This window comes from Eubalaena glacialis, chromosome 2, assembly GCF_028564815.1.
Source record: "Eubalaena glacialis isolate mEubGla1 chromosome 2, mEubGla1.1.hap2.+ XY, whole genome shotgun sequence".
Taxonomy (NCBI): Eukaryota; Metazoa; Chordata; class Mammalia; order Artiodactyla; family Balaenidae; genus Eubalaena; species Eubalaena glacialis.
The window spans coordinates 50,363,214-50,390,293 of NC_083717.1; the positions used below are offsets into that span (position 1 = coordinate 50,363,214).

The 27,080-nt window shown below is 42.4% G+C and overlaps 1 protein-coding gene and 1 non-coding gene across 3 annotated transcripts in view; both read right to left on the reverse strand.

Moving 5' to 3' along the window:
• Window positions 1-27,080, reverse strand: part of IGF1R (insulin like growth factor 1 receptor) — a 305,438-nt gene that overhangs the window by 141,286 nt on the left and 137,072 nt on the right. The gene's annotated exons all lie outside the window — the stretch shown is intronic.
• LOC133086458 (U6 spliceosomal RNA) lies at window positions 3,507-3,613 on the reverse strand. Its single transcript, XR_009700213.1, has one exon. It is a non-coding gene; the product is annotated as a U6 spliceosomal RNA (small nuclear RNA).

Consider the following 27,080-nt stretch of genomic DNA (forward strand, 5'->3'; position numbering starts at 1 on the left):
ATACAATGCATACAGAAGATGTCTGCATGTAGACAAGACCATGGCTATAATGGCATCCATTCTTTCAATGTGAATTTGTCTAGTCTTTCAAGGAGGTAAGTTCAAAGCCTGTATACACTTTGCTCCCCAAAGTTGCTGCTCATCAAAACGTCTGAGACGCTTCTTGAATTTGACAATTCTGGCTTCCTTGACCTCACCGGTGCAATCCTCCACCCCCAAGCCAAACAAAACAAAACCCAAAACATTCCTCAGTCCTGCTTTATCTCCCCTCTTCCATTTTCTACCCATCTTTCAGAAGGAGGAGGCCACAGTCCCTGCCTCTGCTGACAACTTAACCACTGGGCCATCCAGGGTGTGCTCCTTCAACTAAAATGGTTTTGCTGCCAGTGGCACAGTCATCCACTATAATACCTCAATCTCCTAAATAAGGAAATACCCCCTTTGGAAGTGTTTTGCTCCCTCTCCTTCTATGGCAGTTCTCTCTTGTTCCTTCTTTTATTTCTTGTTGCAATCCTTCTCCATCCCTTCTCCTTCCTTAAGTCCTGAAGTCCTCCAAGGGCCTAGCCTGTGAACTTAAGTGACCTACCACTGTTAGTAGCAAGGCTCAGGCCAGAATCACATCTTAGAACCAGCCACCCATGCCCTGGGTCAGCTTACCCCAACTTTTTTCTAATCAGGACCCCAACTGAACTTCAAAGCCAAAGCCATCGCTGTACCCAGAGCTGGCCCATGCAGTGTGCCTTTAATTCAGACCCTCAGGACGTGGACACAGTGACATCATGTTGGCTGCTGGCCAAAAAGAGAAACTGGACAATTAGGACCCAAGACTAGCTGTTTATATCAAGTCCTCAATGCATTCCTTCTCATCCCTTCCTTTGGTATAATTGCAATGAAAGACTTTCCTTTTACAGTTAAAAGAAAAAAAAGAAACCGAACTCGTATCACCCATGCCTAAAACAGCCCAGATGTGGCATTCAAGGCTGGGGAGGGGCATGTGGTGTTAACGGGACACATGACACCCACACAGGAGAGAAACCAGGGCAACCAGGAAAGCGAGTCAGGCATGCAATGGTGAGCTTCCACACTGGTGCTGGACAATGGGCATTAGGGGCATTGCCAGTTGTGTTTATACAACATCAAAACATGGAGAGCTAAAGAAAGACGCTTGGCACATCTGGAGAGTTTGTGACATCAGGCATTAGGTGCCTTAAAGCACCTGGTTGCCACTAGCAATGGGGAGGGAAGGGTCCTATTTAAAAGCTGGAGCAAAAAAACAGCCTAATCGTCTCTATCTCTGTTCTCAGTGTCCACGTTGGAGAAGGGTGTGCTTAACCTCTCTGGCAGAACAACTTTACAATAGCATTATCCTTCATATACAGCCATGATGCCTCGGGGTAATTCTCTTCCCCCAACCATGCTCAAGGACACAAATCCGGCATTTCTGATTTGGGGAATCATTTTGAGGGTGGTGTGGATGGCCAGTCAGTTTGGGGTTCGCTCTTTGCGCACAGGACAGTCAGCGAGGACACTCCTCATCCAGGCTTAAAGCGCTCTTTGCGAGGACGGCGGCCCTCTGCCGGGGCTCACAGGGGCAGCTGTAACCCAGCCGCCCCTCTCTCTGGTGTTTGTTTTGATAGAGGTTCATTTATGCCCAAGACAATGCCTGCCCTCTTCTCTCTGCTCCCAGCAGGAAGCGGTGGCAGGGAGGGGGGCCAGCATTGTCACACAGCTTCCAATTCACACAACCCTGTGACCACAACAATGAGGCTTCAAGTGCCACAAATAATGAGCTGCCCACTGGGAGCAGGAGAGGGGGACAGGGCAAGGGAGACAGCACGTGCAGACCTGGGGCACCAGGCAGTAGGTGCCCAACAATCAGCACTCCACTCTCAGGGCTGGGCACAGGGACCCCACCTGCCTCCTCTTGGGTGGCTTGGGGACAGAGATGTAACCAAGGCCCCCAGGGATGACAAAGCCTTTTTTCCCCTTTTCCCAGTTCATTTCTCTTACCATTTCCTCCAACTAAACGAGCAAACACTCAGAAAAAACAAAACAAACAAATGAAAAAAAATTAACGCACACAACATGCTTAGTGTTCTAATTTACACACAGTTGCACAAGGGGCAGAAAAGTCTAATTTGAATCGACAAAAAATGAACAATATCCTTTAAAATACAGCCGGGGCTAGATGGCTGGGAGTGAATGAAATGCATTACCCAACCAACTGCTGCTGTAACACAAGCCCTCTCCTCCCCCTCCTGGGCCTCATTCATAAAAAGCCTGCTTTGCCTCAGCAGCTGCAGGAGCCGGACTGGATTTGCCTCCGTGTTTTCCAAGACAGAGGGAAAACAAATGAAACAAAGAGAATCCCTCAGATTCCACCACCGAGTCTGCCTCCTCTAGGGAAGTTTGGGCTGCTTCTCTTGGGTCGCCACGTCTGTTCCCCAAACAGGCGGAGGGCATTCTGCAGAGCTGCTTGTGGGGAGCAGGGCTAATGCTCACACACCCAGTGCGTTATTAAAGAAATTCCCATCTGCTGAGTCACACGCCGTATCTTTCACCACCCTGCTATTTAAAAGATAATAATAAAAAACAAAAATCGAAGGTTCTTCCTTGTTGGTAAATGGGGGCTGTCAGTTTATCTAAAGACTGCCGAATTGGGGTAGAGGTGGCAACACATTTCCAAAAGAGGTGGAATTTTTAAATTGTCCACTTTTAAATTGATAGCACCATGCTCAAACTTTATACAGCCATGGTAGAAATCTTAGGAGGTTTTGTACAACTTTAATTCTTAATATTACTTTTCAAATTTCCAAACACACCAACAATTGATATGCTGCATCCTGGCAGAAGTCCCCCGAAGTCCAACCCTTTGCCATGGCTCCCCTCCCAGCAGAGCATCTTTCACCACCTCCCAGGCCCAGGGAGGCTGGTTCTTACAAAAGAACAAGCCTCGCTCAAGTACACAGTCCCTTAGGAAAGTCAGAAATCACCATGATAGATGGGAGGCTATCAAATTTTTTTGACTCAAAACCCTTCTTCAAAACAAGGCCTGAACACAAGAGCATGTTCTAATTTACCAGGAATCGTTTGTTTTTTTTTTAAACATCTTTATTGGAGTATAATTGCTTTACAATGGTGTGTTAGTTTCTGCTTTATAACAAAGTGAATCAGCTATACATATACATATATCCCCATACCTCCTCCCTCTGGCGTCTCCCTCCCACCCTCCCTATCCCACCCCTCTAGGTGGTCACAAAGCACTGAGCTGATCTCCCTGTGCTATGTGGCTGCTTCCCACTAGCTATCTGTTTTACATTTGGTAGCGTATATATGTCCATGCCACTCTCTCACTTCGTCCCAGCTTACCCTTCCCCCTCCCTGTGTCCTCAAGTCCATTCTCTTCGTCTGTGTCTTTATTCCTGTCCTGCCCCTAGGTTCTTCAGAACTATTTTTTTTTTTTTTAGATTCCATATATATGTGTTAGCATACAGTATTTGTTTTTCAAAAATATGGAACGCTTCACGAATTTGCGTATCATCCTTGTTCAGGGGCCATGCTAATCTTCTCTGTATTGTTCCAATTTTAGTATACGTGCTGCCGAAGCAAGCACACCAGGAATGGTTTTAATGCAAGAATTAAATAGGAACAGAGTGCAGGAAGAGGAAACAGGAATAAAACCATTCTTGTTGCCCTAATACCAGAGCTGTCTTCTGGTAAATTGAGATATAAATTCTCTCCAGAGACAAGATGATCAGAGCTATTAACTGGTCCCTTCTCGGCTCTTGCAAAACAGAAGTAGGGTTTCAAAATCTCAAATGGCAAGGGGTGCGGGGGAGTCTGCTACATTTCCAGAAAATCCTAACTTTAACACTACCGTCCCTCTGTAATCCCGCCCTGCTCATCAGGGCTGGGGCCCAGGGGGTCACATTCCTGCGTGCTCCCCGCCACTCCTTCCCCCACCCCCAGACTATAATAGAAGCCCTCAGTGCTCTTGTGCAGTAAACATTCATTGCTACCACATTCTCTCCCCCCAGGAAGGCCTCCCCCTCCCACCTTCACCCAGGGACTGACAGCCAAAGAAATGAGAAAATGATGTGGAGATAGCAAATGAATCTTGTAAGATACCTGGTCTGTAATTAAATCACAATAATTCTATAACCTCTTCAAAGGCAACAATGTCAAGATAACAAACTGAGAGCAAAATAAACAAGTCTTATAGAAATTACACCAACCTTTATAAAGAGATTACCTAGTGGCTGCTGCCCGGATTCCACAACCATTTTTTTTTAACTAGTCTCAGACCTTCTGACTATAGTGTGGGAGTTCCCATGTAGAAACCTGCAGACCTGTGGTTCTCTATGTATTTTCTGTGACCATGAACATGCTTTACAGGTAAGGGGAATGTACCCATGATCATTTTTTGAGGGGGCCCATGGAAGAAGGAGATAGATGAGTCATATAATGGATACAGATTTAGTGAGATTTTAATACCTAAATTGTCTCTGGCCCCATTCGCAAACAACTGGTAATCATCAAAATGTTTCTTAAGCCCTTGGGTGTGGGCATGGTTACCCAAAGACATGGTAACTTCCCTAAAGGAACAATAAAATACACCCTAGGACGCACATCAATTAATCAAGTTTGGCCCTAACTAAATGTGTGGTATAGGGCAAGATACCTTATAAGCTCTCTGTCCATCAGCGTCCTCATCTATAGAATGGATATAACAATGAAGCTGACTCTTGCAGGGTTGTCATAAGGGCTGATACAGAATAAGTGCTCAATAAATATTAGTTGCTGTTGCTAAGTTGTCACTATGTCACCTCACCCCCATCTAAACTCTCTGCTGACTTTCCAACACAGAGAACAAAATCCTTTTTTTTCTCTGTCCCACGTGATGATTTAGCTGTGCCCACCCTCTGCCCCTCGCTCATGGGCTCCAGCCCCACGACTGTCTCTTCCTCTTTCTCTGCCGTCCCATACGCATCCCATATGCATCTGCCAGTCCTGCTGGCGCCTTGGGATTCCAAGTGCATCTCCCAACAACCTTCACCATTATTCTGGTCTAAGATGCACATTCTCTGCCCTGGATCATGGCAACTGCCACCTCCTATTGGTCCCTCTGCTTCTGTCCCGGCCCTAGAGTCTACTGTCAACACAGAAGCCGGTGTCACCCCTCTGCTCAGAATCCCGCCATCTCCTGTCCCAGTCAAAGCCAAGGTCCTCACCATGGCCCCCTGCCCTCCAGCCTCCTGACTTTCCTGCAACCCTTCCTTTAGGTCTCTGCCCGAATGCCATCTCACTAGAGACCCCCTCTGAGCACCCTACAGAAAAGAGCACCCCACCCAGCACAGCCCCCAGCCCGCCCTGATTTAACAAAAGCTGCATGAAGGCAGAGACTCATCCATGGCTCTATTCCTGTACCGAGAACAGCGCCTGGCACAGGGCAGGTGCCCAGAGAGTGTGGGGTGAATAAACAGCCCTGCTCCCCACATGCATACACCCCAAGATCGTCCCCACCTTGGGGCCTTTCCACCTATGGTCCCCTACCACCACGTCCCCATGTCTCCTCCTGGCTGACTCATACTCTCATGGCAAACGTCCCCTCCTCCGAAAGCCCTTCTCTGAGAGTCCAACCCCAACCCCCCCCCACCAGTTATTCATCTATTCTTGCTCACAGCACTCATCACTGTCTGACATTATGACTTGATTATGGTCTGTTTCTGCCAATAGCACGTTTCCATCACTGGGCCCTCAGTGGCTGCAACAGTGCACCCGAGCACCTGGCCTGTGTTTCTGAAGAATGGTGGTGCTTGTATTGATGTTCTTTACAAAGGAAATCTGGGAGCGGGGCGTGAGGGCCTGTTCTTCCCCGTGCCACACACTCCGAAAGTTCTCTTTCAATGCAACACCTCTGGCGCCTGCAAACGCCTGCCGGCTGATGGGCTCCGTGGTCGCCTGCAGAAGCACTCAGCAGCTAAGAGGTTATTTGTGTGCAAAGGAAAACAAACCTAAGTTACTAAATAACAGCTCAACATCTGTCACCACAGATGAGCAACTCTACGCACAGCCAATGATCCTGCACGGCATGACCTGTCCAAACACCAGGTGTCAGCTCCGCTTCCCCATGAGCGGGCTTGAGCGCGGTCATCACAGCTGCCTGAGGACACCGCTCAAAACCAGCGCCCCGACCCCAGCGCCCAGCCCCCTGGCCTCTGATGCACTCACTGCCTACGCAGCAGAGGCATCAGGTGACTTCCTTGAACAAGGAAAATCGCCCGCAAGGCCGCAGGTGGGACTTTAATGGTGCTGCTGTCGTGACCTCGGGGAAACCAGGACCACAAAACGTGACTGTGGGCACTGCACACATAGGGCGGGGGGAGAGCCGTGGAAGATGTGGGGGACCCACTCCAACACGAGCACCCCGCAAACGAGGTGGAAGCAAGCTCACCCACCCCAAGAGACCCCGGGCCCCCGGCCTTGAGAGTTAGATGCACCGTCAGAATTCCAACAGGATTCATTAGCGAGAGTGTTCAAACAAACCCAGTGTGAACACGCACTCAGCAAACATTGACTGGAGCTTTGGTAACGGAGGCTCTGTCTAGGTGCTTGGGAGACATGCGGAAGAAAAACAAAAAGATAAGATCCTTGCCCTTGTAAAGCTTGTGTGGGTCTAAGGGAGACACAGACAGAGAAAATATACGAAAGACTTAATTATTAAGCAAGTTAAAATCATATATTAGGAAATAATAAATGGAGAAATCCAGATTAAAATCACCAATTACTAGTCAAGAGACCTCAACAGCTCAGACTGTGGATGTGGGGTTCAGAGACATCTGAGAAGTTATGCTATTTGCCAGACAAATGTGTTCCCATTGTAATGTAAACTGCAGGACCAAGCTATCTGTGTTGCGCTTGTTCCCTGCAGGATTCTCAGCTCAAGAAGAACACCAGGCACAGATCAGAGGCTCAGCAGCATTTGCTGAAGAAATGAAATGCTCACCACCAAGTTCTCACTTCTGTGACAGAACCTCCCAAAGGTGAGGGAGGGCCTGGGCTTTTACAACAGATCCCAAACAAACCAAACACACACACACACACACACACACACACACACACACACACACAGAGGCACCTTTACCTCTCCTCCACCCCCATCCTCCCAGGGGGGCACAGGAAGGTCCACTACAACCTGCCAGCACAGTGCCCAACACAACACCTGGGCCCCACAGTCCATGTCTCCTGCTGGCCACCTCTTCCTGGGCTGGGGTGCTCACGGACCCTGTCCAAGCTGAGCCCTGGGCCGCCTGCAGGGCTACACAGTGGAGCACAATCCATCCACGAGGCAGAGATGGATGAGTGTGCAAGCACTGTCCTTCAATACCTCCAGTATTTCAGATATCCAAAAAGTACATTATAAACCTCAGTGGTGATCTAGTTAGCTTGTTTGCAAAAGACAATTTAAATAGGTGTTTCAAATTACTAGGAAGAAAGCATGACCAACACAAAGGCATGTTCCATCTAAAAGCAGCGGTTCTCAGGAAACAGCATTTGTAAAATATGCTTATTAAAGTTAGATCATTTCTTCAAGAAACATAAATCTAACATAATAATTTGTGTTTTGTTAAATTTTTCACTTACTAATACATGTGGATATGTTTTTTAAGACATAAAGTACATGACTATTTAACCAAGCCTAGAGGGCAAAGTTAAAATAACACAGCATACAGGTTAAAGTGAGCTTTCTTAATGGCGCTTTCCTTTCCCACCCTCTTTCATCCCCCTTTTAGAAACTTCAGTTAAATAAAAACTTACCTTTTAGCTATTGCCTAGATAATTTACAACTGCTATAAAACATTCAATTCTTTTCCCACTACTTTATTACTTAAGGAGTTGAGGGTTAAATGTTATTAATTTTCACATAATTTAGTGCTTATACATCAGCAGATCCAGATTCTTCCTTAAGCCAACCCACAGTGAGGTTAAGGTCAGGGAAAGATTCATGACTTCTGGTCCAAACTGATAGCAACACTAAGGTATAAACAATCAGGCCATAGCTTAGAAGAGAGCAGAGAAGGTCACAGATTACACGGTGCTGACGTCTGCACAACAAGGTTGAAGACTCAAGCCCAAAATGATGAGGGTCAAGAGGTGAGGGATTCTTGCTTCAGGGAGACACTAGGCACATTTTCCAGTTGAGTTCGCAGTGAATCAAGGTCACTTGGTATTGTGTTTCCCGAACTACTGTAGAGGAAAGGCTCTGAAATGATTCCACTTTGAAGTTCATGACTGATTTCGTTACAACCAAATGACAGCAAACATTGGCACAGCAGTTGCACATAAAAGTGCTTCAGAGGACGTTAGCTAGGAAACGGAACTTTTTACAGACAAATCAGAATGTCACTTATCTAAAGGAGACGGTTTGTTTACTAACTGATTTTCAAGTCCATTTTGTGAATAAAAACAGTAGTTGGCCTATCCTGGAGAACCACTCAGCTGTTAACAGAGCTGTGTGGGACATACAGGCTTCTTCCTCTACCTCTGCTCCCTTCCTTCTCCCACACAATCCACCTGAGCCCCACCGCGGGCATCTGCTCTCCACTGCAGACCACAGCCTATACACCCACCCCTATTTAGGGAAAACCATCTCAGACAGCTGGCACGAAATCAATGTCCACCTGAAAAGTACCTCTGAGAGCCATCTAATAAAGTCCAAAACCATGGCCATGAATACCAAACTGTGGAAGTCTAGACTGGTTTTTCTAAATGAGACAAGGAAAGTACTCCGTGTGCAACATCTTGTAAACCCACAGCTGTTGAACAACGTCTTTCAGTCACAGAGCTGAACGCAGAGGAGACAGCCATTTTCACAACAGCATTTCTTTTCTGGACGGGAATGCATAGGGCGCTTGTCATGGCCGTTACATAAGCACTGAGATCAGGTAACTTACCATCGTGCACCTTGCTTCATCTCAAAAACTAAAATTGTGCACCTAAAGTAACCCTCATTTTGTGCCTTTCTGCAAAAGTGAAGCTATTAAAATCTGAGCAAAAGAATAAATACAAATATTTCAGAACATTCTACCTTTAAGGGTCCCAAAGATTCAAGGGTGTTCCCTCTTAGAATAGTTTTATCTTCATTGAAATAAAAGGGTCTTAATATAGTCTTTTTCCTACAGATCTCTGGGTGTAAATTACAGATTGATGTCAATGAAGTGGAAGAAATTTGAGGAAAAGGATGTTTCTTTCATAAAATATTATGCATCAGAGTATACATTCTAAGCTATAAATATTTAGCAAGGGATAATATGACATATTTACTAATATTTCTGTCAAAATAACAACATCTAAACTGTCACTTTAACAAGCTACCTTCTCCTTGTGTTTTAGTATAGAGAAGTGTTGGGATACAATCTCTTTTTAAAGAGAAACATACTGTGATTGCAGCTAAAACTGGGAGTAACCTGAGTCCGTGACTTAAAGGGCAGAACTAAGCCCTATTACTACAGTGATAACAGTAACAGGAGCATTTGATTACGTATGGCTCTCCCTAAGCCCTGAAACATTAGAAGGCCTCCATTTTCATTACAAATGTTTGAAAATGCTTTTAAAACGGATTCATTTATTGACAATATAAGGTTTTTTTTTTAAGTACTTGCGTTCCTTTCCTAAAAGGGAGACATTTTGCTGTTTGTTAATTTTCACATCTGTCAGCAACTGACAACTGGATCTGTTGAGCAACCATTTATTCTTTTTGACAAAGAAACTTCATATAAAATTGGAATGGAATTTTATGATCAAGTGCAAGAGAATCTGGAGCAACTTCACAGATGGTAACATCTAACAGTGCACAGACCCCAGAGCTTCTCGTGCAGTGGCCCTGGGGAACAGGCCAGCCTTTGTATTGGTATAGAACAGACAGGCCTGGAGCTTTTCAGGAGGAAAAAAAAAATCAATACAGCAATATACAATGGCAGACAAAGCTACATGTGTTTACAGAGTTTTAGCACATAGAAACATCCGGTTCAAAAGCTTGTTGAACTCAAATCTGTATTTGGTCTGTCACAAGCAACCCACCACCACCTCTCAAAACATCAACTCTTATTGAACACACAAAAAATTCTGTGTTTAGGCACAGAATATTGGTACAAAATATCCAAAAATGAAAGTGAACTTTTCCAAAAGTAAAACCCAGTAAATTCAAGGAAACATCCAATAATTAAGAGGAATAATAATTGCTTAAAATTTGGGGTTTGGGAATTTGGCCTCCCACCTGCCCCCATCTAGGGATGTAAATAAAAAACATTGAAGTTATAATATAAAAAATATATATGAAAAGATCTTATAATGTGCGCCAGCCATAATCATCTTAATATGGTAACCTGGGTAATAACTTCCCGCCAGGATTTAGCCTTTGATGGTAATGGTCACACATCGATAGCTTTTACTTTAAGAGCCTCTTTCCAAACAAATAGACATCAAATCAAAAAGCACATTTTAAAATTAGAAAGATTTTGCTAATTTGTCTTCTATATTTCCAAAGATGAATTGCACTCAGAAATCTCACTTGTGGGTGCTCTTATCTCTCAAGACACATGAAAATGCCTCAGAAATGCTTAGTTCATATAATGATGGGTATGTGTGTGGGTGTCAGTCATTTTCCCTTCTCCTGAGACTAAGCAGCTACCATTTGAAGTCTCCAATTCCACACCCACCCCCACATTTACAATATTCTACCAATTAACACTCATTTGGATCAGCAAATAAACATTGGTGGGGGGGGTGGTGGGGGGGGTAGGGGTGTTACTGTCAGCCCTTCATACCTTAAAACTGAAAGTCAGGAAGGCAATCTGACTCAAGAATTCTACAGGAAGTGAATTTGGGGATTTTTAAGGTAATAGGGAGGACAAAAAAATTTTTCTCTGAACTGCCTGGTTGGCCCTACCAAGGGGGAGAATTATATAAACCCTACCCAGCCTCTTCCACCGAACCCCTTGCCAGGTGAGGAGCTACGACTAGAGTATGTACAGAAGGCATTCGAGCAGATTTCCACTCTGCCAACGTCTCTCCTTCCACCTTCTGCTTCCCCAGCAAACCACACCACTGAGACCCTTCACTTGTGTTTGTGTAAAATAACAGGCACCTTAAATGTGCTACCTTCCATTTGTGCATCATCACTGTGCATCAACAAAATACTGACTGTGCATATCATTAACTACGTCACGCATGCCTGTGCATTTTAACTCATTCTAGCACCACAACTCTGTTTACTAAAATGCACTCAGCATTTACTGGTCACACAGCCTTTCATCAACTTACAACTTAAAAATGGGATCAGACGATAGGCGGTCTTTTGTGACTGGCTTCTTTCACTTGGACATTGTCTCCAAGATCCATCCATCCATTTTACTTTTTATCAGGTGGCAAAATGGTTTGTCGATCTATGATATCAATGCTTTAGGTGGGAAAACTGCCCTCTTTCACAGCCCACAAGTCACACATTACATGGTAGGTGGTCATAGATAAGGACTTTAATGTTTGAACAGATCGCCACTCTTTTTGGCTTATTCTTATACAAGTAAAAGTTAATAAAAAGCAAACTGCTTACTAGGTTTAATAATAAGTTACAAATAAGTTAAAAGTCAATTATTAGAGGAAAAGATACAAAGTAAGTTGGTTGTTGCTTTTTTAAGTCTTTTGAGATACCAGAGTAATATGTGTTGCATTTGACAAAGGCGTAGCAGCCTATAATAAGGGCAACCACACACATAAGGCTTTCCTGGCACCACAAAGATGTGATTTAGGCACTAAAAGAATATATGTTAACATTTATTAGTCAGTAGTTCATTAGGCATTGTTAAGTAATTTCTAATCAAGAATCTATCATCATGGAGCCATCTGAGCAGGCACCAACAGCTATGAAAACTTTCAAGGAAATTTTGGGACAAGCTTCAGTCTCATGAAGGCTTGCACATGGTTTTGTATGTGACTATAATTACCTGGCTAGGAGGCATGAAGAATATAAAAAAGGAAATGATCTTTATGTTTACCCATATTATTTTCTGCTTTTGTTTTAAGCATTATAAGGTAAATGAATACACATACTTAGGGTAGTAAAAACTCTATAATTTGATTAGCTTGACTATATGATTCAACATGAAGTGAAAGAAAAACAGGTTTTATAAGATGGCAGAAGTTTTGTACTTTGTTTTCATGTTGTTAAATACTGTTTCCTCTTACCTCTGTGAGGGGAAGACTCTGATCAGCCCCTTCTCTGTTTTCCCCTCAGGGCATAAAGAGAGGTCCTACAGAGGGAAGAGACCAGGGAGGCCAGGGGCTTTGCTGAGCCAATCAAAACTGCAAGGCCCAGGGCTCCAGGCTCCTGGGCCAGCGTTCTTGCCAGGCCCCTGGACAATGGCTCCCTGTTCCACCCGCTGCACCACAGCACCTGTGCACGGGGCAAACTGCATTTGAGATAAGCTTCCCCAGATGTGCTTCCATGTGGAAGTTAAGGTTTTCTATGCAGGTCTGTCACAGCCCTATCGAGGGACAGGCCACCTGGAAAAACAAGGGGGAGAAATGATCCCTGACGGCTCCGTCACATGCTTCGTTTAAACGAAAGAAGTGATGATCTTTCTAGGCAAGGATATGGGTCACCCAGGTGCCCCCTTCACTTTGCACCCCGCTTCCCCTGTGCACTCAGACCCGCAGCGTCACAGCACACGCTGCACCCCAACATGCACACTGAGATGACCGAGCAGGACGCCTCCGGTGCTGCCAAGACTCCTCCTCCAGGCACCTGCCTGGCCCGTCCCAAACCCAAGTGGAACAGAACCTCCTGCTCCTTCACAGAGTATCCTCATGGGGCAAAGTCCCAGAACATAAGCCATGGAAACTCAGCGGCTAATATGCATTTCCTCTGGCTAAGTCACAGATAATAAATGTTGGCAGATGAAGTGTACCCAGAGCAACTCAGGGCTATTTTCAGGGTATGGACTTTCCTTTTTCTCTGAGCTCCAGGAGCAACTCCCCATGTGCTTCCTCCTCCTCATTCTCCCTCCAAAGGTGCTTCCCCCAGGACTCCCCTCCTCATCAAAGTGGGAAGACCCTCCCAAGGCCACAAAAGAGCCCCTGGGTTACATTATGGGTCTTGGTCACAGGATTTAAGAATGTATCCCTGTACAGCCTGTTTTTTTCCCCCCCCTTATTAAACTGTAAGATCATTCAATGAAAAAGCCCCTTCCCCAAAGAAAAAGTTCAATGGCATAAATTTAAAGGTCCACTTTAAGTCACGGTTGCATTTAACTACATTTAAGAAATGGCATGTCGCCTTCTTTGTAAGGTATGGAATTTTCACTTTTCAAATGAAAGACAACCCATCCTCCAAGGAGAAGGACTAGATGAGGAGCAGGGAGGTGGTAGGCAGCGGAAGGACGAATCGGAGGCTTCAACCACAGAGACTGAAACCGTGACCTTTGCTTTTCTGAGAAACATACTACAAACATAATGAAAATGATTACAGTATAAATTAAGATTATGGATTTTTGCCTTAAAAAAAAAAAGGCTAGCCAGCTGACATCAACTTTATCGCCCCCGTGGTTCCAAATGGAAAAAGCGTCACAGATGCAATTGTACAGCCTAGAACAACGAGTTCTTGTAAACAGTGTAAAGGTTTTTTTTTTTCTTTCAAAGATAAATAAAGAAGGCATAACCTAGAAATAATATAACTACACAAAGAAAATACTACGCACAAAGAAAGAAGTTGGCAATCGTGATCTGAGTTGGATTTAAGGGTTTGCTTGTTTGTCTTTCCATTTTACAGAAAGGTAAATGACCAGAAAAGTCAACTGGGAAAAGTAAGCCATAAGCTCACGTGTTCTCTTCTGTTATAAGCAGGGTCTGCCTTCAGAAACTTTAAAAAAAGGGGGGGAGGGGGTTAGAAAAGAAAAAGAAAAAAGCCACTGTAAAACTAGTTTCTAAGTTAAAAGAGAAAATATTTAACTGACTCCTGAACACAAAAATTCTTTAACCACTTTAATCGATTGAAATTGATGCTAGAAGTAACTGCTGAGAAACCACAAGGAATAAACATGAAGCCCACTGCTTTGCTGAAAACCAGGGAGATGTCAGGCAACGAGGAAAAAGGAAAAGGACAGAGAAAATGTGTTTTGCACAAGGATGAACAGAGCTGCTTCTGCACAGCCTCCACGCTGAGTGGAATCACCTGATGGAGCCCAGAGGACAACACCACCCCACACCACCCTCCCGGGGCTGTCAGGGCTCTGCGTGGGCAAAGCATCCTCAGGGAGTCCCGATCAAGGCCAAGCAGTAAACAGTTTGAGAAATTACACAAAGTGCAAAGTTGACATCATTATTTACATGCAATCAGGAAAAAGATCCCCTGACAGAGGGAGACTTGCATTAGATAAATGCCTTAAAAATCCTTTAATGGAAGAGATGCACATACTGTGTAAACAGACACTGGCACCTCTGACTAAAAAGCACCCTGGATAAGTGACTGGGCTCAGAGCATAGGAAGAGAGTTTGTAATGTAGAAGACAGCAGGACAACTCTTCCCTTTGACCTTTCACTAGTCCTAGCTCATGACTCAGAGATGGTGGCTGTCCTCCCCACCAGGGGAGGTGCCTGCATCTCCTCCTCCAACGTTGTCAGTGTCCAAGAGGCTCACCTGAACCCTGGGATGAGGGCAACCGCAGCCCCCATGTAGGTTGCTTTCTAACTTTGGAAGTGGCACAGAATCTGATGCTTTCAGATTAAAATCTATCCATTCAGAGGGCATATCAAACATCTGCTCCTGCACAAGGCCCCTCAGTCCAGCATCAGCACATGCAGGTCACCACAGAGTTCTTCACCAACCTACAGCAGTCACTAAACCAGTTACCAAAACCAAAAAAACTGCAAAAGAAAAAGAAAATCTCTAGCCATCACTGGAACATGAGCCAAGGCTCCAGAGGTTCTGTACGCAAACTGAGGACCCCATTGTCCCTCACAAAGAGGCAGCCTCGAGAATCATTCCTGTTGCCCTTCTGCCTCCTTTGCCCTCTTCAAAGGAAAGGTTCTCATGCCACAAACGGCCTCCAGGCACATGTGCAAAATACTTGTAACCCATTCAAGAAGCAGACACGTACCCTTTCCAGAAACTACCATCTGATAACGCCAATTTTTTCCTTCTGAGTTGAGGATTCTAAAAGTTTCTGCAGAGCGTTTCCAATGTAGAACTGATTTTAGTTAGAAATACACCTGGGTTGAGGGTGAGGGGTTGCCTTTTTCAGGCTCAATAAAAATAGGATGGTCGATGCCCATTTTCTACAGGTTCAGGGTTCTAGTAAAGGTGGGGGAGAGGGCTGGGTAACGTTTAACTTGGATGATGAAAGGCAATGTCTCCTTAACCATTTCTACGTGCTCAAGGCCCTACACCTTCTCCTGGATTTAGTCAACCTGACAGTGTCACAGTTTTGAGGTGGGTGTTGTAACAGTGTTTGTGTTTGTCTGAAGGTATTTATTTGGAGGGCTACAGGGGCGCCTTCCACCCAATCCCCAAATGCAGAAAACTCTGGGGCTTCCCTGGTGGCGCAGTGGTTGAGAATCTGCCTGCCAATGCAGGGGACATGGGTTCGAGCCCTGGTCTGGGAAGATCCCACATGCCGCGGAGCAACTAGGCCCGTGAGCCACAGTTACTGAGCCTGCGCGTCTGGAGCCTGTGCTCCGCAACAAGAGAGGCCGCGATAATGAGAGGCCCGTGCACCGCGATGAAGAGTGGCCCCCACTTGCCACAACTAGAGAAAGCCCTCGCACAGAAACGAAGACCCAACACAGCCATAAATAAATAAATAAATAAAATAAAATAAACGCAAAAGTTTAAAAAAAAAAAAAGAAAACTCTGGTTGGCCAGGAGTGGCACAGATGGTGACTTTCTTCTGCTCTACAGGCCAGACAGATTCAGGCAAGGACAGAAAACGGGCACCACACTGGAGTCTCCGGCCATGCTGTGACTCCTTCCCAGGAACCAGGACAGGAGGCTCTACCTGACTCCCTCCCACCAGGTCTCATGACCGAGGACTCACTGGCACATATGGATCCAGGGCACTCCTGAGGATATTTAAACTGCACTGTGGACTTCGTGTATGTCATCAACAACCAGAACTAGTGCCATTTCCATCCTGAACACAGGTCCTGCGCAATCCTCAAGTGGGTGAGAGAGGTAAGGAATGCCCACGTCAGGATCAGTTCTCCACGACTGAGGAAAAGGTTAGGATGGCAACAAGTTGGGAGGGTGTTCACATTTCAGAGGCAGCTCTGAACGGCCCAGCTCACAGTCTACCTGCTGGGTCACCTTGTACCAGCTGGCCCCAAACCATGCCAAATAAGCCCTAGGAGTGAAAATACATACACGAACCTAGACTTTTTTTTCCCAACATGGGCAAAAGGGGATGGGGGATTTCACTGTTAACATGCAACCTATAAAGAGGCAGCAGGGAGGTCCCCACACTGTGAGACCTGGGCCCTCTCCTGCAGCTAGCAGCTCTCTTTCAAGTGGGAGATCTGTTCAAAAAGGTCAAGATGTTAGTCATCGTCCTGGTCGTTGTTGTTGTTGTTTTAACTCCCTGCTTAACAATTAGACTGCGAAGTAAGGACCATTTGCAACAATGATAACTATTCTGAGTCTCCATTAGATGAGCCAAGGAAACCATGTACACCTTCAAGTTTCCCTCCCCTTGTTCTGAGTCTCCTGGCCTCACAAGGGTGCCAGCCCTGAATGGCTGGAATGAACAAGACCTGTACTGAGGTCACTTGCTGGGAAATCTAACGCTCAACCATAGACCTCAGCAACTCGCTTTCGACGCCTGTGATTAAGGAGACTGTACTTGGCGAAGCTTACAAGTACAGTCTGGGGCAGCCACGGACCACGCATGGAAAGGGAAGGGTGAGAGAGGGCAGGGCCTGCAGGGGAGACGGGCTGGGCACAACTAGAAGGCTGGGCATGGAGAAACCATCCATAATTGGAATAGACAGCTGCCAGCAACCCATGCTTTCACCACATCAGCCCAGTTAGTGTGCTGTGCCTCAGCTAGTGGCCATGCAGGTGTGCTTTGCTTAAGGAAACCCAAAAGATATCCATGTTCCAGATTTACAATATGGATCCCATACTGGGCATCCCACATGGTCCGACCTCCTGCCTCTCTTTCCCTTATTGCCTGGGGAGGGAATCGTGCCAGAAGGAGCTCCAAGGGGAAAATGACACAGGCTACTGAGTATTAACATTAATAGTATAAAAACAGCAAGCTAGACTGCTTTATGCACTTATCTATTTCAACCCTCAAAATACCTCTAAAGGTGTGTCTATTCCCAATGTACTGATGAGGCCTCCAGACATGCTCCATAAAACCCCTGAGAGATACCAGCTCACACCTGTCAGAATGGCTATTATCAAAAAGACAAGCAATAAAAAGTGTTGCTGAGGATGTAAAGAAAAGGGAACCCTTGGGTGCCGTTGGTGGGAGTGTAAATTGGTACAGCCACTATGAAAAACAGTTTGAAATTTCCTCAAAAAATTAAAAATAGAAAATATGACACAATCCAGCAATTCCATTCCTGGGTATTTTTCTAAAGAAAACAAGAACACTAATTTGAAAAGATACATGCACCTCTATGTTCATTGCAGCATTATTCACAATAGCCAAGACATGGAAGCAACCTAAGTGCCCCTAGATAGATGGATAAAGAAGATGTGGTATATATATACAATGCAGTATTACTCAGCCATAGAAAAGAATGAAATCTTGCCATTTGCAACAACATGGATAGACCTAGAGGGTATTACGCTAAGTGAAACAAGTCAAAGAAAGACAAATACCATGTGATTTCACTTATATGTGGACTCTTTAAAAAAATGAAAGAAATGTACAAACATAACAAAACAGAAAGAGTCAGATACAGAGAAGAAACAGGTGGCTGTCAGAGGGGAGGGGGTGGGAGGATGAATGAAATAGGTGAGGGAGATTAAGAGGTACAAACTTTCAGTTACAAAATAAATGAGTCACGAGGATAAAATGTACAATGTGGGGAATATAGTCAATAATAATGTAATATCTTTGTATGGTGACAGATGGTAACTAGACTTATCGTGGTGATTATTTTGAAATGTATAGAAATATTGAATTACTGTGTTGTGCACCAGAAACTAACATAGTATTGTAGGTCAATTATACATCAAAAACAAACAAACAAACTCATAGAAGAAGAGATCAGATTTGTGGTTCCCACAGGCGGGGGTGGGGAGAGGGGCAACTGGATGATGGTGGTCACAAGGTACAAACTTCCCGTTAGAGGATAAATAAGCACTAGGGATGTAATGCACAACATGGTTAATATAACTAACACTGCTGTATGTTATATATGAAAATTGTTGAGAGTAAATCGTAAGAGTTCTCATGACCAGGCAAAATATTTTTTTTCTTTTTCCTTTCATATTATACCTACATGAGATGATGGATGTTCACTAACTTGTTGTGGTAATCATTTCATGATGTATGTAAGTCAAATCACTATGTTGTATACCTTAAACTTATACAGTGCTGTATATCAATTATATCTCAATACAACTGGAAGAAAAACAAAACCCTAGAAGCCACAAAGTCTGTTGGATCTCAAAGCCCACGCCCCTAGGACTGATCAACACCACCTCTTATAATTAGTATTTAAATGTAAATTTTGCTACTCCTCCCCAATAAGGACATTGTTTTAAACTCTGGATTACCTAGCACAGAAATCAGTGAATATTTTCTATGGATGCTATTACTTGATGTTCCCAAATTCAGTGCACACACCCTACTTTCATATGTTAGAGTGAAACAGGGAATTGTAGCATCTGAGAGAAAGAAGGATGAAGAAACTCACATGTCAGAAGGAATCTGCAAGTACCTGACTGGGTACATTCAATTCTTGGTACAAACAAGGTATACACTGTATTGTTTCTAAAAACATCCCTTATATAAGAAAATTAGATTCAATTCCTTGTAACAAGATGTCATGCTGATGAGTTGGAGGTTAATTACTACAAGACACTAACCAATCAAGACAAATTTCTGTTGCAAACTGAACTGTAACCATAAAATTACGAACTACTAGGAACTGGGAACTATTTCCCATGTTTAACTGCTCGCCCCCTTTTAAATGTACACACACACACATACACAATGTATGCGTGTTCACATTCTTTCTAGTTTAATAAGTTGTCAAAAAACTAGGCATGTTATAAACATGCAGTTTTAAATGACAAGTGATTAGAATTATAATAACTCAGGTAAAGGATTACCTAGGACATGTTGTCCTAGGTATGAGTTAGCCTGGCCTAAAGGGCTCAGCAGGATAATCTGTGTTTTGGCCAGCCCCAACCACCGAGGTTCATGCCTCATCCTGTACGAATAGGTTCATACACTATTCTCTCTAGCAGTAAAAGCAAAGGAAAAAAAAAAAAAGGATTCTCAGATATTTTGTATTTACAAATGGGAAAAGATTCCCCTAGGCCTCCTCTGTTTACTGCCATGAGGAGGAGAATGCCAGCTCTCTGCACCATATATCAACTAATACCAAGGTGGAGAAAAACTTGTGCTTAAAAACTGGACTTAAATGCCATTTCATATGTGACGAACCAATCAGAAACTGTGCATGCACATAGTACCGAAATAACTTCTAATCTTTCCCAGGAAGAAGGAAGGAATTTTACAAAACGAGTTGTTTTAAACATATATAAACTCACTTTATGACAAAAGTGCTTTTTCTGGGAAATAGCATCAGTATGCTCCACAAAATTTATGAGGTGGTTCCTAATAAAAATAATATATTGAGCATAAACTAACTCCTCTAGACTAAATTAAAGTTAAAAGCCATGGTGTGGTGATAAGGCAGCTGTTAGTACTATCTAGTACAAGAACATGTTTTGAAATAGAAAAATATTCTACTCTATCTTTAAGAAAAGTAAGATTTTATTTTACCTTAAGGTTTAAAAGAAAAAATATGGAAATCCTTCTAAGACCATAAATAAGGCAAGGAATTCTCCTCTCATCATCCTTATTCAGATACTGCAATAAGATAAGAAAAAGAAATAAAAGGCATACAGACTGGAAAGAAAGAAAGAAAACTGTTCCTATTAGCAGATGACATGACTGTCTATGTAGAAAATCCCAAGAAATTCTAAAACAAAACAAAACAAAACAAACAAACAAAAAAACCCCAACCCACCTCCTAAAACTATTACGTGAGTTCAGCAAATTGTATTTCAATATACTAGGAATGGAAAAAAAATTAAATACTTAGGTACAACTCTAACAAAACATACACAGGAATCGTATGCTGAAAACTGTAAACTGCTAATGAAAGAAATCAAAGAGAAACTAAAATACATGGGGAGACACATTGTGCTCAAGGAATGAAAGACTCAACATCATACAGATGTCAGTTCTCCCCCAAATTGATATACAGGTTTAGTGCAATTCCTGGCAAAATGCCAGCAAGATATTTTAAAATGTAGACATGCTTATTCCAAAATTTATATCAAAGGCAAAGGACTAGAATAGCTAAAACAATTTTGAAAAAGAAACATGAAGTGGAAGGAATCAGTTTACCTGATTTTAAAATTTACCATAGAGCTACACCAATCAAAACTGTGTGATACTGGCAGAGGAAGAGACACAGATCAATGGAACAGAATAGGGAACCCAGAAATAAACCCACACAAATATGCATGACTGACTTTTGACAAAGGAGCAAAATCAAGTCAGTGGAGGAATGACAGCTTTTTCTACAAATGGGGCTGAACTAGATATCCTCTGGGGTGAAAAAAAACTGAACCTAAGTCTCATACCTTATACAAAAATTAACTCAAAATGGGCCATGAACCATTTAAAATATAAAACTATAAATCTTTTAGAAAAAAAATAGAGAATCTTTTGGGGTCTAGCACAGCCAGAGTTCTTAGACTGGACACCAAAATCACAAACCATGAAAGAAAAAATTGATAAATTTGACTTCAGCAAAATTTAAAACTTCTGCTTAGCAAAGACCCTATCAAGTAGATAAAAAGATGTGCTACAGACTTGGAGAAAATATTTACAAACCATAATCCGGCAAAGGACTAGTCTCTGGAGTACAGAAAGAACGCTGAAAACTCAACATTAAAAAACAATCCAGTTAGATAATCAGCAAAACACATGAACAGATGTTTTACCGAAAAGGATATATGGATTGCAAATAAAGTCATGAAAAGGTGGTTCAGCATCATTAGCCATCAGGAAAATGCAAATTAAAACCACAATGACAGGGGGACCTTCAAAATGGCAGATGAGTAAGATGTGGAGATCAACTTCCTCCTGACAAATAGATTAAAAATACTTCTACAAGTGGAACAACTCCTACACAACATCCACTGAACGCTGGCAGAAGACCTCAGACTTCCCAAAAGGCAAGAAAATACCCACGTACCTGGCTGTGTGGCTGACAGGGTCCTGGTGCTCCGGCCTGGTGTCAGGCCTGAGCCTCTGAGGTGGGAGAGCCAAGTTCAGGACACTGGACCACCAGAGACCTCCCAGCCCCACATAATATCAATCGGCAAGAGCTCTTCCAGAGATCTCCACCTCAACGCTAAGACTGAGCTCCACCCAATGGTCAGCAAGCTCCAGTGCTGGACGCCCCATGCCAAACATCTAGTAAGACGGGAACACAACCCCACCCAAGAGCAGAAAGCCTGCCTAAAATCATACTAAGTTCACAGACACACCAAAACACACCACCAGACGTGGCCCTGCCTACCAGAAACACAAGATCTAGCTCCACCCACCAGAACACAGACACCAGTCCCCTCTACCAGGAAGCCTACACAACCCACTGAACCAACCTCACCCACTGGGGGCAGACAGCAAAAACAATGGGAACTACGAATCTGCAGTCTGCAAAAAGGAGACCCCAAACACAGTAAGTTAAACAAAATGAGAAGACAGAGAAATATGCAGTAGATGAAGGAGCAAGGTAAAAACCCACCAGACCAAACAAAAGAAGAGGAAATAGGCAGTCTACCGGAAAAAGAATTTAGAGTAATGATAGGAAAGATCATCCAAAATCTTGGAAATAGAATGGAGAAAATACAAGAAACGTTTACCAAGGACCTAGAGGAACAAAAGAGCAAACAAACAATGATGAACAACACAATAAATGAAATTAAAAATTCAGTTTGTTTGAAAGGGAAAAACCTACAACCAAGATTACTCTACCCAGCAAGGATCTCATTCAGATTTGACGGAGAAGTTAAAACCTTTACAGACAAGCAAAAGCTAAGAGAATTCAGCACCACCAAACCAGCTTTACAACAAATGCTAAAGGAACTTCTCTAGGCAGGAAACTAAAGAGAAAGAAAAGACGTACAACAAGAACAACAAAACAATTAAGAAAATGGTAATAGGGACATGCATATCGATAATTACCTTAAATGTAAATGGATTAAATACTCCAACCAAAAGACATAGACTGGCTGAACGGATACAAAAACAAGACCCGTATATATGTTGTCTACAAGAGACCCACTTCAGACCTAGGGACACATACAGACTGAAAGTGAGGGGATGGAAAAAGATATTCCATGCACAAGGAAATCAAAAGAAAGCTGGAGTAACAATTCTCATATCAGACAAAATAGACTTTAAAATAAAGACTATTACAGGAGACAAAGAAGGACACTACATAAAGATGAAGGGATCAATCCAAGAAGAAGATATAACAATTGTAAATATTCATGCACCCAACATAGGAGCACCTCAATACATAAGGCAAAGGCTAACAGCCATAAAAGGGGAAATTGACAGTTAGAGAATCATAGTAGGGGACTTTAACACCCCACTTTCACCAATGGACAGATCATCCAAAATGAAAATAAATAAGGAAACACAAGCTTTAAATGACACATTAGACAAGATGGATTTAATTGATATTTATAGGACATTCCATCCAAAAACAATAGAATACACTTTCTTCTCAAGTGCTCATGGAACATTCTCCAGAATAGATCATATCTTGGGTCACAAATCAAGCCTTAGTAAATTTAAGAAAACTGAAATCATCTCAGGTATCTTTTCTGACCACAATGCTATGAAACTAGATATCAATTACAGGAAGAAAATCTGGAAAACATACAAACACATGGAGGCTAAACAATACACTACTAAATAACCAAGAGAGCACTGAAGAAGTCAAAGAGGAGATCAAAAAATACCTAGAAACAAATGACAATGGAAACACAATGACCCAAAACCACTGGGATGCAGCAAAAGCGGTTCTAAGAGGGAAGTTTATAGCAACACAATCCTACCTCAAGATACAAGAAAAATCTCCGATAAACAATCTAACCTTACACCTAAAGCAATTAGAGAAAGAAGAACAAAAAACCCTCAAAGTTAGCAGAAGGAAAGAAATCATAAAGATGAGATCAGAAATAAATGAAAAAGAAATGAAGGAAACGATAGCAAAGATCAATGAAACTAAAAGCTGGTTCTTTGAGATGATAAACAAAATTGACAAACCATTAGCCAGACTCATCAAGAAAAAAAGGGAGAAGACTCAAATCAACAGAATTAGAAATGAAAAAGGAGAAGTAACAACTGATACTGCAGAAATACAAAGGATCATGAGAGATTACTACAAGCAACTATATGCCAATAAAATGGACAACCTGGGAGAAATGGACAAATTCTTAGAAAAGCTCAACCTTCTGAGACTGAACCAGGAAGAAATAGAAAATATAAACAGACCAATCAGAAGCACTGAAATTGAAACTGTGATTAAAAATCTTCCAACAAACAGAAGCCCAGGACCAGATGGCTTCACAGGTGAATTCCATCAAACATTTAGAGAAGAGCTAACACCTATCCTTCTCAAACTCTTGCAAAATATAGCAGAGGGAGGAACACTCCCAAACTCATTCTACGAGGCCACCATCACCCTGATACCAAAACCAGACAAAGATGTCACAAATAAAGAAAACTACAGGCCAATATCACTGATAAACATAGATGCAAAAATCCTCAACAAAATACGAGCAAACAGAATCCAACAGCACATTAAAAGGATCGTATATCATGATCAAGTGGGGTTTATCCCAGGAATGCAAGGATTCTTCAATATACGCAAACCAATCAATGTGAAACACCATAATAAACTGAAGCATAAAAACCATATGATAATCTCAACAGATGCAGAAAAAGCTTTTGACAAAATTCAACACCCATTTATGATAAAAACCTTCCAGAATGTAGGCATAGAGGGAACCTACCTCAACATAATAAAGGCCATATATGACAAACCCACAGCCAACATCGTTCTCAATGGTGAAAAACTGAAACCATTTCCATTAAGATCAGGAACAAGACAAGGTTGCCCACTCTCACAACTATTAGTAAACATAGTTTTGGAAGTTTTAGCCACAGCAATCAGAGAAGAAAAAGAAATAAAAGGAATCCAACCTGGAAAAGAAGAAGTAAAACTGTCACTGTTTGCAAATGACATGATACTATACATAGAGAATCCTAAAGATGTTACCAGAAAACTACTAGAGCTAATCAATGAATTTGGTAAAGTAACAAGATACAAAATTAATACACAGAAATCTCTTGCATTCCTATACACTAATGATGAAAAATCGGAAAGAGAAACTAAGGAAACACTCCCATTTATCACTACAACAAAAAGAATAAAACACTGAGGAATAAACCTACCTAAGGAGACAAAAGACCTGTATGCAGAAAACTATAAGACACTGATGAAAGAAATTAAAGATGATACCAACAAATGGAGAGATATATCATGTTCTTGGATTGGAAGAATCAACATTGTGAAAATGACTATACTACCCAAAGCAATCTACAGATTCAATGCAATCCCTATCAAACTACCAATGGCATTTTTCACAGAACGAGAACAAAAAATTGCACAATTTGTATGGAAACACAAGAGACCCCGAATAGCCAAAGCAATCTTGAGAAAGAAAAACGGAGGTGGAGGAATCAGGCTCCCTGACTTCAGACTATACTACAAAGCTACAGTAATCAAGACAGTATGCTACTGGCACAAAAACAGAAATATAAATCAGTGGAACAGGATAGAAAGCCCAGAGATAAACCCATGCACATATGGTCACCTTATATTTGATAAAGGAGGCAAGAATATACAATGGAGAAAAGACAGCCTCTTCAATAAGTGGTGCTGGGAAAACTGGGCAGCTACATGTAAAAGAATGAAATTAGAACCCTTCCCAACACCATACACAAAAATAAACTCAAAATGGATTAAAGACCTAAATGTAAGGCCAGACACTATCAAACTCTTAGACGAAAACATAGGCAGAACACTCTATGACATAAATCACAGCAAGATCCTTTTTGACCCACCTCCTAGAGAAATGGAAATAAAAACAAAAATAAACAAATGGGACCTAATGAAACTTAAAAGCTTTTGCACAGCAAAGGAAACCATAAACAAGACCAAAAGACAACCCTCAGAATGGGAGAAAATATTTGCCAACAAAGCAACTGACAAAGGATTAATATCCAAAATATACAAGCAGCTCATGCAGCTCAATATCAAAAAAACAAACAACCCAATCCAAAAATGGGCAGAAGACCTAAATAGACATTTCTCCAGAGAAGATATACAGATTGCCAACAAACACATGAAAGGATGCTCAACATCGCTAATCATTAGAGAAATGCAAATCAAAACTACAATGAGGTATCACCTCACACCAGTCAGAATGGCTATCATCAAAAAATCTACAAACAATAAATGCTGGAGAGGGTGTGGAGAAAAGGGAACCCTCATGCACTGTTGGTGGGAATGTAAATTGATACAGCCACTATGGAGAACAGTATGGAGGTTCCTTAAAAAACTAAAACTAGAACTACCATACAACCCAGCAATCCCACTACTGGGCATATACCCTGAGAAAACCATAATTCAAAAAGAGTCATGTACCACCATGTTCATTGCAGCTCTATTTACAATAGCCAGGACATGGAAGTAACCTAAGTATCCATCGACAGATGAATGGATAAAGAAGATGTGGTACATATATATAATGGAATATTACTCAGCCATAAAAAGAAATGAAATTGAGTTATCTGTAGTGAAGTAGATGGACCTAGAGTCTGTCATACAGAGTGAAGTAAGTCAGAAAGAGAAAAACAAATACTGTATGCTAACACATATATATGGAATCTAAAAAAAAAATGGTTCTGAAGAACCTAGGGGCAGGACAGGAATAAAGACGCAGACGTAGAGAATGGACTTGAGGACATGCAGAGGGGGAAGTGTAAGGTGGAACAAAGTGAGAGAGTGGCATGGACATATATACACTACCAAATGTAAAATAGATAGCTAGTGGGAAGCCGCCACATAGCACAGGGAGATCAGCTTGGTGCTTTGTGACCACCTAGAGGGGTGGGATAGGGAGGGTGGGAGGGAGACGCAAGAGGGAAGGGATATGGGGATATATGTGTACATATAGCTGATTCACTTTGTTATACAGCAGAAACTAAGACAACATTGTAAAGCAATTATACTCCAATAAAGATGTTAAATAAATAAATAAGTAAATAAATAAGAATAATGACAACATGAAATGCTCGCAAGGATGTGAAGGACCTGGGTCATTCATATGACATTGCTGGTGGTTATGTAGAATGGCACAACCATTCTAGAAAACAGTCTGGTAGTTTCTTAAAAAACTAAACATGCATCTCGTATATAACCTAGCAATTGCACTCCTGGGCATTTAACCCAGAAAAATGAAAACACATTCACTCAAAAACATATATATGAATGTTTATAGTAGCTTTTTAAAAAAAAATAGCCCCAAACTGGAAACAAATCCAGATGTCTTTCAAGAGTAAATGGTTAAATTAACAGTGGTACATCCCTGACATGGAATACGGGTCAGCAATAACACAGGACACACAGAAACCTGGATGACTCTATAGAGAATTATGCTAAGTGGGAAAAAAACTAATACCAAAATG